General features: G+C 51.0%; 1 protein-coding gene across 6 annotated transcripts in view; it reads left to right on the top strand.

Moving 5' to 3' along the window:
- The first annotated feature begins 2,568 nt into the window (after nucleotides 1-2,568).
- The window catches only part of SATB2 (SATB homeobox 2), a 198,011-nt gene continuing 188,745 nt past the window's right edge, over nucleotides 2,569-11,834 (top strand). For 2 of the 6 annotated variants that reach the window (XM_070580522.1, XM_070580513.1), the window contains exon 1: nucleotides 2,569-2,709. The gene's annotated coding sequence lies outside the window, so the exon portion shown is untranslated. Of the gene's footprint in view, nucleotides 2,710-7,723; nucleotides 7,957-9,232; nucleotides 9,753-11,834 lie in introns of those variants that run through there. The other 4 variants (XM_070580524.1, XM_070580517.1, XM_070580514.1 and 1 more) reach the window with 4 other exon arrangements.

Below are 11,834 nucleotides of genomic sequence, written 5' to 3'. Positions count from 1 at the left end.
GAAGGCCTGATGGTGACCTCCTCTGGAAGCTCTCTCAGATTCAGTCTTTCCTCCCCATTCTCACCGCTACTGTTCTGGGGTCAGCCCTCAGGATTCTGTGACAGGCTTCTCATCCTGCTTCCCTTCTAACTTGTCCCCCTGCCACTTGCCTTTTGTTCCTCAAAGCTCTCCAGCGTATTGTCGCCATGATAACTCCCCCAAATGCTTTTCGTTATGAGCCTCCTTTACCTTAGAATTTACCAAGTGGCGTTAGTAGGGTTGTTTTACGTTTCTTTTTGTTGTTGTTGCTCCTGGAGTTTTTCTTACCTATACTTTTAAATGCCTCTAAATAAACATGCATGATTTGTGTAGTAATGAAAAGATGAAATCAGTTTTAAATGCTTCAAAGTTGGGAGGGGAGCAACGGTGACTCTCATTTCTTCTTCATCAAGTCTGCATCCTTTTTGGCAATATTTGGGGCCTCCATAAATAGTCCTACTCTAGCTACCAAACGTGCTCTCCCTCAGTTCCTCAATCCAGGCTGTAATAGTGTCCCCGCAGCACCAAGCTTCTGCTCCTGGCAAACCCTGTTCGCCCAGCCCACTGAAGTCTTAGGCTTCTTTCCAGAGCTAGTTAAAATTTCACCTTCCTGGACTATTTTAACTCTTAAACTTCTCTATCCCTTCTATGACGTTGTATTTGTCTGTACCACACCCCTTGGAAAATCCGTGATGCCCTTTTAGCTCTTGCCACCTATTTCACCTGAGTGAATCTTGTCTCTTCAATGAATTCCAAGTTCTTTGAGGACAAGAGTGAGCTCTTATAAATTCCCACCTATTCTCATACCATCTAGTATAGTTCTAAACACATAATAGGTAATCTATTGATAATTATATTTTGAGAACTTTAGCCACATCTTAGCTGAATGATTTTATATGTGTCAAACCACTGTGTCCACTTTCCTACAAAATATTTGACGGAGGATTTCATAGGGATGGTAATCATGAATACAAAGAAATAAAAAGCTAATGGGAGGATTTGGGGCAGCAGTAACAAGCTGACTATGTGGGCTTGGAAAATGTCGCCTTTGCCCTGACTTGCCAGCCAATCACCCTCATGTGACTCCTGTCGGCTGTTCTGACCCCTACCCTGGTGAGACCATCTTATGTCTTTAGCAGATTGTGAACTTCATTGTCTACACCAGGTTCCTTCCCCCGCCATTGTGGACAGCTCTGTTCATTTGTCTCAGTTCCATCAGCATCAGAGGTACCCCTTTCTCCAAGAAACAGGCCTAAATGTCATAGGTGAGATGGTGATCACACCTCCTCTGAGCTTGAATTTCTAAATAGGCTACTCCTCTGTGGTTGTCACTCCAGAACAACAACTTGTGTCATTGTACACTTGGCTGTAAAATCTGTTTGCTTACCCATGTATTTCGTCCGTCGTCTGTGTGGTCAAGCAGGAGGTGGTTCTGTTAACAGTTGATCTTAGATTGGAAGTTCTGAGAGGGCGCACAGGATGTCATTTTTTAATGTGCCTGGAGCAGTTCCTGGCCTGAAAGCACACTTCAAAATGATTGCTAAATGGTGCCTTTAAACAAGGTCATATGCAGAAAATCTCATCTCTGACTTCTCACTGTTAGGCTCATGGCAGAACTAGATAGAAGGTCCCAGTAGCTCAGATCTTCTGGTTGATCCCCACTCCTAATTAGCTGTGTGACCTTGTGCCAATTATTTAACCTTTCTGAACTCACTTTTGAAAGTGAAATGCAGATGAGAATAGTACCTATCTCATAGTATTGTTTTAGGATTAAATGAGACAATGCATGTAAAGTGCCTAGTAACATTCATAGCTATTATTTTTGTAGGTGTTTTCATTATTCCTTGAGATGGAGGGTAGCTGAGCAATAGATGAACCAGAAGCTTCTCAGTATATTGGTTGAATTGAAATGGTCCTTTGACCTGTGTTTTGAGGTCCCGGATGTCAGCAGAAGCCTGAGCCTTTCAGCCAATCCAGTTGGGTGGCTATTCTCCAGATCCATCCCCTTTTTCTTTTCCTTCTTCCTTTCCTAGGACTAAAAGTATCTATAGAAGCAATAAAAACAAATGGCTGTTTTTCAGGACGGGGGGAAGAGTGAGGGAGTGAATACCTCCGGCTCCATAGTTCGGCTTTAGTTTATAATAACCCAAAGAGCCCGAGGGTTTTCATCTCAGGACCGGAGTTCCCTGGATGTTGGTGGCGTCTTCCCTTAAGCTGCAGTAGAAAATTGATTGGTAAAAAGCAATCAATTTGTGTTTGGTTTGTGGGAGTGGACACGGTCTGCAAGGTCATTGAAATTTTATTGTTTGAATGTTTCCAACTGATGTAAATATCTAGGCAGAGCTCACAAAGGACAAAACATTGAATCAAAGAGACAACCAGATAGAACAGCGTCTTGGGTGTTTCCCTTCTGACATTCTCTTCCTGGGCCTCACAACTCTGCATTTTAATACCCACATCTCAAGTCAAAGACAACGGTAGGCCAGGCATCTGAGGAACCTGCCAGCCTGCCTGACCTGACTTAGTGCGTGGACTTCAAGAAATCATTCGGGAGAGACACAAAGCCGCAGGAGGGAGAAGTGGGTCTTTGGCAGTAACTCCTACAATCTGCTCTGCTTTTGCTAAAGCCTGGAGACACAGCTCCTTTGAGGCTTCAAGCAGAGTCCCCTGGTTTTGCGACTGGTCTTCCAGGTAAGTGAAGAGAATGGCTTGGCATTGTGGCTTCTGAACGCTCTGCTTTTTCACTGCCCCCTTCTGGGGCGGCGGGTGCTCTCAGTGGAGCCAGAAGAACACAGCGCGGGGAAGAATCTGACCACAATGAGAACAGCATAGGAATTTAAAACTAAATGGAGACTACTGCTCAACCCAGGAGGGTATAACCATTTTCTTTCATAAAATCATTTTAATAGAGAGGAAAATGGCAATATTTTATTTCTTTGTTAACACCAAAAAACCAATATTAGTCTCTGTGCAGTTTAATGCAGAAGACAGAGAGATGTTTCTCAAAGTAGGCCTAGGGGCTTCTCACTATTTGGTATGACCCCCTGTGTCCCCACAGCAAGAGTCAAAGAGCAGAGGGCACAGCCTCTGAGTCTCTTTTTTTGTACCCTGAGCTGATGTATTATCACATCTCTGGGATCGTATGAGGAAAATTCTCCCGCCCGAGCACAGCCCTGTATGGAAGGCTTTGAAATGGCCTCTGGGCAGATAGTCCTGGCCATCTCTGCCCAGCTCACCCAGCTGAGGGGGCTCTGGTAAAGAGGAAGAAAGAGTACAAAATAGCTAAGGAAAAGGTTCTAGAGAGATGCTAATAAAATTCAGAAAAACGTCATTGGGGATGAAGTAATATAAAGTTCTTCACGCTATTTTATCGAAAAAAAATGATCTAAGAAAACATTGTGATCTGACCTCCAACTTGTCTACCTTCAGTGATTTGCGGTAGAAATTAAGAGAAAAAGAGAGAGATGATTGAATCAGCAATTCCGACATCAGAATAATATAGTGAACACTTTCAAAGTTTTTACTATGAAAGCAGTAAAAAAGGAGTAAAAGTGCTTACTAGGAACTGTTGTAAGCAACTGACATGGAGTATTTCATTTAATCCTCACAATTTTATGAGACAGCTGTTGGTATTATACCCATTTGACACATAAGGACAATGAGGCTCAGAGAGGTCAATTACTCTCCCCAGGTTTACACTGCTAGTAAGTGGCAAAGACAGAATTGACTTATCCTGTAGGTTTAAAATCCTGAAGCATAATGCTTCATTCCCCCAATATTTACAGAAATATTTATTTCTGTAAGAAAAAGCCTCTTATTTAGGAATTTTTGACAGTCATTAAAGTTTCCATTGCAGGAAGATGGGTACTATTGCTTAAATAACTCTAATCTTTTAAAAAGAGAGTTGTTTTGTGCACCAGCTCCAAGAACACACCTGCATAACCTGCTTAAAAGTGGTCACCATTCTCCTTTCCTCTCCATCATACCTCCCTACCCAGCATCTGCTGCACCACCAGCCTTCCTTGGGGTAAGGAGAGACATGCAGGCAATGTTCCAGATCCTTTTTCATGGACCTCCCCATCCAGTTTCTCTTAGAGAATGCCTAGAATCTAGGCTCGGGGTGTGGGGGCTGCTGCCTAGCGTTAAATGAACCCCATGTTCTGGAAGCACACCCCTCTTCTGGGGGTTGGGAGGGAGAAGCTCCCTTCACCGTATCCTTCCACCCACTCCCACAGACACAAGGCCACAAGGTGGAGGAAAGTCAACTTACCTTAGTGAGCAGGGATTTCCTAGATCATAGTGCTAAACCCAGAGGATTGAGCTAAATGAATAGAAAGCTCTGGAAGGCAAAGATCTTCAGTTCTTCTTGGTGTAGGGGGAGGGAACAGGAAAACCAAAGTAGCTAATCTGCAGTGTGTTTAGAATGCCTTATAGTAAATCTGTCCTATTACGCAGTGCAGCTCACCCATACGGAGTGTGGAGGGAGAGGAAGTCTGAGGTTTGTTTTTGTTCGTATAGTTTCAGCTTTGCTGTAGATGCTGTTGTGTGTGGTAATTCCTAGGCAGATGTTACAATGCAGAGTTTCTCCAGGTGGTTTACTTAGCATTTTTAACAGGACTTGGATTAAAAGTCTTTCTCCTCAAAAACCGGTTCAGTGATTGAGGCTGAAAGGAGCCTGGCTTTGAAATCCTCTCCTACAAAACCAAAGACAATCAGAGCTGCCTTATTTTCTTTATTGCCCTGAGTCGGCTGCGAACCACCACAGGTTTAGGCCATAGGAAGCTCTCAGACCCCCCAGGTAGGAAGTCACTCCAGCCCACAGACCATGGAGATCCCTTGTGAGATCCACAGCAAGTTCCAGTCTTTGGGGACACTGCAAGCTTACAGGGCCTTAAGCGGGACTTACGGGGTTGGGTTTGAAAGCAGAGGTGCCTCTTCTGTTTCCTTCTCGGAGAACCCCCTCTGTTCCTCCTGCTCTCGTTGTATATAGGCTAACTGAAAACCTGGTGCTTTTTGACTTCTAAAAGGTTGAAAGTAGAAGGGCAAATAAACCGACAGGCCGAGGGAGAGGCAGGTTGATCAGCTGAGCGGCCTCAACGTCATTCTATTAGGAATTTCTGTAAGCAATGCCTCTGAATTGTCAATTTTATCAAATATAATTTTTTTTGCATGTGTGTGAGTAAGTATTGCACATCTTAGCCGGCCTATGCTTTTCCTTCTTCTCCCCAATTCCCAAAAGACTTTGAAGAAGGGAAATCAATAAATCAATTGGTACTTTGTCCAATACCCATTTCAATGACATCACAGCGCCATTTGCTAAAGATCAGACATTAGTTACGGAAAGAGACTGAGACATTTTCATTTCATTTGATAATGTATCTCTTTGCCTTTGTGAACAGAAAGGAATAGTGGAGTGTCCTTGTAAATAATAATTTTTGTGTTGATCTTATCAAAAAGTAAAAAGAGGGTAATTATGGAGAGAATGATAAACTATCATTTACATCTCAGGGTTTATTACAAAGCCAGTGGGGAGTGTTTTTTAGGCTTATCCTGTAATATTTCATTCAAAAAGTTTCCCCTACTGTGGCTAAATCAACTTCTTAGAAATTAGACCTTTTTAAATCTGATTTTAGAAATGTAAATATTCTTTCCTCTTAGTTTTTAAAAATGACACCAGAGGGGCTGGCCCGGTGGTGTAGCAGTTAAGTTCGTACGTTCTGCTTGGGCGGCCCAGGTTGGCCAGTTCGGATCCCGGGTTCGGACATGGCACCGCTTGGCATGCCATGCTGTGGCAGGCATCCCACATATAAAGTAGAGGAAGATGGGCATGGATGTTAGCTCAGGGCCAGTCTTCCTCAGCAAAAAGAGGAGGATTGGCAGCAGATGTTAGCTCAGGGCTAATCTTCCTCAAAAAAAAAAAAAATGACAGCAGAATTTAACGCTTAAAAATCTATAAACGAACACTTAAATGCCCTGAATAAGCTCTGATTTTTGTAGAAAAATTACACAATTTGGAAGAATACCTTGATAATGTCAACAATCCTGTGGTTTTTCTTCTGTTTCGTTCATTCATTCATGTATTTGCACGTATCTGATGTTCTTAAGTTGATATAAAACAATACAAATTTTTGTTTAGTCTTTCCTCCAAAAGCTTCAATACTATATGTAACTTCATTTCTAAAATTCAGCCTCCTTTTGAGCCAAATGTAGTACTCTTTTCACACAGACGTTGCAAATTTTGTTATTATTAAAAGAGCATGCCTTACTAAGAACCCTAAAACATGTGGAAACACGATAATAACTACAAGGATAATGACAACAGTAAAATGCATTTCTAGTGCCCCATAGTCGAAACTGGACTGGACTGAGGATCCAGAGAGGAGAGTTCCAGTCTCAGCTGGTATCCAGGGGCTGTCTCACCTGAAGTGTGATTCTTTGCCTCCACTCAGCTTAAGTTCCTCGCCAGTAAACTACATCAGTTGGACTAGATGGTCTTTAAGTTTCCTTCCAAGTGTGAAATTCTTTGCTTTTGTAATTCTCTGTGGAGAGACTTTAAGGACTCGGCCTTAAGAGAGCTCTCATGAGTTGGGGCTTGCTCTGGAAGGACGAGTTTCTGTAGAAGGAGGGCTTGCATGTTTCATCTGTGGGAGTAGCGAGCCGGAAGTCTCCAGCCCTTCAGCACAGGTGTGCTGCTGCGCCGGGCCCTTTGTTGGGGGGGGGGGGGGGGGGCCCTGTGGGGTCACAGTCCGCCTAGCTGCTTTCCTCTTGACCCTGGGTTAGGGTTGCTCTCTCAACATTGGCCATCTCTTAAAATGAAAGCTTCGGAACCTTTATTGAGCACATAGAGTCAGAAAGGGAGAGGAGTGGTCGGTGATCCGGCAGCAAAGCCAGCTGGTCTCCTCTGAGCTCCTATTTTGTGCTGGGACCATCTGAAACTCCTGGAAATAAACGACTCGGAAACACAGTGAGAAGGGATTAGATCATCTAAAATTTTTAAAATAAGCCTCAAAATTTGTGGAATTAAGAGGAGTTCTTAATCACTGGTGTTAAGGGGCATGGGCAAAGGAGATGATCTCCTTACCTACCAATTTTCCTAACTATATTTGGACCTGAAGAATGCACTTAGGTCTCGCGTAGCTTCTTTGCGATGCAACAGCCGGGAACGAGGAGCCGGCTCGGCCCTGTGTTCCCTTCTCTGCTGGCCGCACGCACCTGGAGGGCAGGTGAGGAGGCCGCCCACGTTCTGCGTTCCGGGTGGCTGCTGGCAGCAGGGCCGACCTGAGGCCTGGAGCCGGGCTGGCCTGGTGCCCGCGGCGGCTCCCCCTACCGGGAGTCCGGGGCAGCGCCGGTAGCCCGGCCCAGGGTGGCACAGCCGCCTCCCTGCCGCCGGTTCCTCCGTGGCTTCGCGGGTGGGATCAGCGAGCTGCCGCCGGCGGGATCGGCCAGCGCAGGGCGGAAGCGCTCGGCCGGGGTAGCGAGCATTTTCCTGCACCAGCAATTAGCTGCGAATAAACATCTGAACCGGCGGCTCTGTAAACCGAGTGCCCGCTGCGCGCCTCTAACGGGCGGGGCCGCGGGGTTGGGGGTGGGGGGAACGGGAGAGTGGAGGGAAAGATACGAGGCCCGGGAAGGAGGGGGCGTGTGTGTGCAGGGAGGTGCCCCAACACGCGCTCCCCGAGTTCAGAGGCTTCTTAAATTACGAACAAAGTCAGGGCAGATCCCTGGAGAGGTAACCGACCGTCCCCGTTACCCGGCGCCCTTTTTCCTGGCCTGGGATCCGCGCGCGCTGCAGGTAGTCAGCACAACCCACCCAGATTCCAGATGCCCTCGGAGACCCGGACCCGGGGAGTGAGCGCCTCCGCGAGGCGCAGCCACTTTGAACCCATCGGCCCTGATACAACCGATGGTTAATCGGGCCTTCGAGTGTCTCAAGTCCAGGTGAGCAGAAGAGTGCCCAAGCCCCTGGTCCCCGCCTTCGGGACTTCTCTCTCCCAGGTCTTGGGTCTGAGTAGCGCCCCAAAGGCTTTTCCTTTGGGGATGAAAGACTCAGAGCGAATTCATTTCAAAGCGGGAGGATGCTTGCACGTGCTCCGGAATGCGGGCTCCTTTAGAGTTGCGCGGCTCAGCGTTCCGGCGAGGCGAGGATGCATTTTGGACGCGCAGGTTTGGCGATGCGCACTCTGCTAGGCCTGAACGGCCATCAATTCTGCCAAGTGGGCGCTGCCCTGAGTACCCACGGGCGAGGTGGGTGGATAGGGCACAGAATACTCAAGACCGCTCACCTGGGATGCCAAATTTGCAAAGTCTCGCCCAAGCCGTGGGGTATTTTATGCAGGATAAGCCGCTGGAATATAGCAGTCATACACCTAACTAACAAAGATATGGACATGAAAAGCATGGTAGGAGATAAAGGGGCGAAGGTTTGACCCGCCACGGAGCATCTTGCCCTTGCCTCCTTCTCCGCAGGCCAAGGGCCGTCGTGGAGGCAGTGCGAGGCGCAGTAGGTGTCACCAGACTGCAGCGGGCTCCGCTGTTGGGACCCCCTCTCCCGACCCAGGCAGAAACTCGCCAGCCTCGGCGCAGCTTGGGGCCTCGGTACCGCACCTTGGCGTCCACGCCCGAGGCAGGTCTAATCTAAGGGCCGGAGTGGGTGTCTGCAGCCGGACTCAAGCCGCAGACCAATCTCCAAGGAGTCGGGGAAAGGAGGCCAACGCTGTGGGCGTTGCGGGTTGCTTCCCAGGAAGTCTCGGGCAGGGGCTGCGACCTGTGAGTAGAGAAGTCCCTCAGCTGCCTTTCCTGTGTGGGGCTCTCAGGGGTCAAGGGCGCCGCGGGAGACCTTAACAGCTTTCTCGAGTCTCCCGCGCTTTCTTGCCCACCTGGGCTGAGCTGGAGGCGGAAGGGCTGATGTCTTCCTAGGAGCACACTCTCGGGTTCCCAGCCCGGGTGTCCTGGGCTGGGGGCGCTGAGAGGGAGATGGCTGGGAGGAGGAAGGGAGTCCTTTCCCGCCTGCTTCTCTCCTTCTTCCTTTTCAGAACAGCCAGGGATTTGGCAGCTGGGCTGTTACAGACAGCCTTTCTAAACTCCCTTCCCACCCCACCCCTAGTTTTTCTTGAAAGTGTTGCAGTACCCCCCCCCCCCACCTTTCTTCAATGTGCTCCTCTCCCCATTTTCTCGGAAAACGTGAGTAGTGTATGTGAAAGGCGCCTAAACCCGCGTCTGTAGCAGAGCCGCGAGCTCAGTGCGTGGGGAGGGGGCTTCGCTGAAGAGTTTGCTGTTTCTAAAGTTGCTGACACCCGCTGCAAAGGAGCTCGGCTTCTTGGCCAGTGAGACACCGAGCCGGGGGCACCCAGGCTGTGTGCACCTCTGGCGGGCAGGGTCTGGCCTCCCAGTGCCCAGGCTCGAGGCCCTCGGCTCCGCCAGCGGCCAGGACCAGGTTCCTAAGGCAGAGATAAATCAGACAAGTAATCTCGCTCCTTTTTCCTCTCCCGCCCCGCTTTTTCTATTTTTCTTTTTGTAGACGGGCTGAGTAATAGGCAGGTGGCCCGAAGCTGCGATGTAGCAGTTCTGAGCGATCCAGGGCTGGCATTGCCCTCCTGGATTTAGGAACCGTCTGGGGGCGGAGGAGGGTCAAAGCGACATCCGCTTCTTTCGGACTAGGACACGGTGTCCTTCCCGCAGGCGGCGGGCGGGAAGAGCGCGGAGCAGAGCGCTCCCCGGGATGGCTCTTTGAGCAGGTAATTCTGTGGCGGGATTGAGAGCTGGTGACTGACACGCTTTGTGATGGCAGCCAGGCCGGGCAGCGCCCTTTCCGGTTATCAAGATGATTAACCTCTGGGCCTTCCCTCTGGTGGGATCCCCGCTCCCCCTTCGGCGTCCGCTCGCAGGGATTAGGGGGCGCTCCTTTCACAGGAGGACCCGAGGGTCGCGGCCTGAGCCTGCCGCACCTCCGCCAGTCTTTCCTCCGCGCCGGGCTGGGGGCAGGGGGCGGCACGCAGACCCGGCTCTTCTGGTCGCCCACCTCGCCGAGTCAGGTTCACCGGGCCGGTCCCCCGCGGTCCCCCGGGTCACCTCCCCCCGCAACCACTTGTCTGAAACTTACCAGATTCCAACCTTAAGGCAGGAAAAAAAGTGTTTCATATACAAACCGATCAGGGTATTTGCAGATAATTGCGAATGTCAAATACTCGGGCGTGATGACAAAGTGCAGAGATTGCCAGGGCCCGAGCTCCGCCTGAGGGGCGGGGGCTGCTGGCCGGGCTCCCAGACCACCTCGCGCCTGCTCAGAGGAGGGGAGGGGGCCGTCGGCCGGGCTGCCCAGAGCCCATTTAACAGATGAGGCTGTTCCTTCGACCCCTCCGCGTGGGGCTGGTTCACGGACTGCTTCACTGCGTCCACACCCGCCCTCACGAGAAGGGAAGGAGGCGCGAGGGGGACATGGCGACGGCCCATCTCCCCCTCACACACCCCCCACACGCACGCTGCAACACCCGGGGCAAGTGCGCACAGAGGCGGCTTCCTGGGCCTCGGCTGGACCCCAGGCCCAAAGCAAATGCCCTGTCAGCTAGTGTTCCCAGAGCTAACACCCTCTGCTGCCTGGCACAGGGGGGATGGGCAAGTCACAGGCCACTTTGGGGCCAACTGCTGCACCCTTCTAGCGCCAGGAGTAGTCCTCCATAGAAATAAAAACAAAATTTTTAAAAAACAAAAAAGACCCTCTCCCCCGGCACTCGACCCTCCAACCCAATCCTCCTACCCTGGTTGCAGGAGGCCGACGGGGGTGGGGTGCCTCGGGAGCCGCAGCACAGACAGCCGGCCAGAGCCGACCCGGCAAGGCCTGGGCGACAGCAAAGGTGGCTGCTCCGAGCAGCTTTCAGGACAACTCCTCTGGGACCCCCCGCAAACATACTCAGAATGTTTCAAGAGCCCCAAATCCTAAAAAAAGAAAAAGATAAGAGTTACCCCTTCTTGGCTTACAAATCTACTGAAAACCGAGGGGGTCGATTATAGACGGTGTGATGAAGTTAGAGGCAGGTCTGCAGCTTCCTGGGGAGGAGGGTGGGGACGGGGCGCTGGCCCGGGGGGCCGGAGGTGGGGACCGAGAGGAGCACCCACCGCATGCCGCGTGGTAGCGAGTACCGCTGCCCACATGGCCCTGGCCCTTGAGTCCTGGGTCCTAAGACAAGGTCGGGGGTGGGCAGGAGGCTGAGAGACCTTGACACTACAGCCCCCTTCCCCTCCTGAGGGCCGAAGAAGTGGCAGGAACACTTCCGAAGCCCGGAGGGTGGGGAGGGGACAAGTGCGTGCGCGGGTGCTACCGAGCTGCCGAGGGAAGACAGTCCGGAGAGCACTTTGGGACGTCTGTCGCGTGTGCCTGTCCCTGACCCTCAGTCCCCCCTCCCCCCTTGAGTGCCTGAAGTCAGCGTATCCCTGGAAGCCCTTAAAGTTTTACACTCCAATTGTCTGAGGTTTCCAATGATGACAAATTAGAAAAACGCTTCGGCTGCAGCCCAGCACCTAAGTCTGCGTTGGGGGAGGGGACACTACTGGAAGCACGGCTGGGGAAAGGAGAGCCTCACCCCTGCCGCACTCTCCGCCACTCCAACAGCTGCGCCGGCGACGGGCCGGGACGAAGGCCTGGGGCTGGGGGCGCTTAGGCAGCGGGAAAGCCGGACGCGCAGAAGCCGGGCGCCTGGCTCCTAGCTCGGGGCCCCTGGGAGCGCTCTGGGCGTGCATCCTCACGCCCGTACCAGGAAGGCCTGGGTCTTGCTGAAGACCCGACTGCAGGTCTCGAGGGACGAGCAGGGCAGCGAGTTCTG

The sequence above is a fragment of the Equus przewalskii genome, chromosome 17 (assembly GCF_037783145.1).
Source record: "Equus przewalskii isolate Varuska chromosome 17, EquPr2, whole genome shotgun sequence".
Classification (NCBI taxonomy): Eukaryota; Metazoa; Chordata; class Mammalia; order Perissodactyla; family Equidae; genus Equus; species Equus przewalskii.
This window is presented reverse-complemented; position numbering and strand designations above follow the sequence as displayed.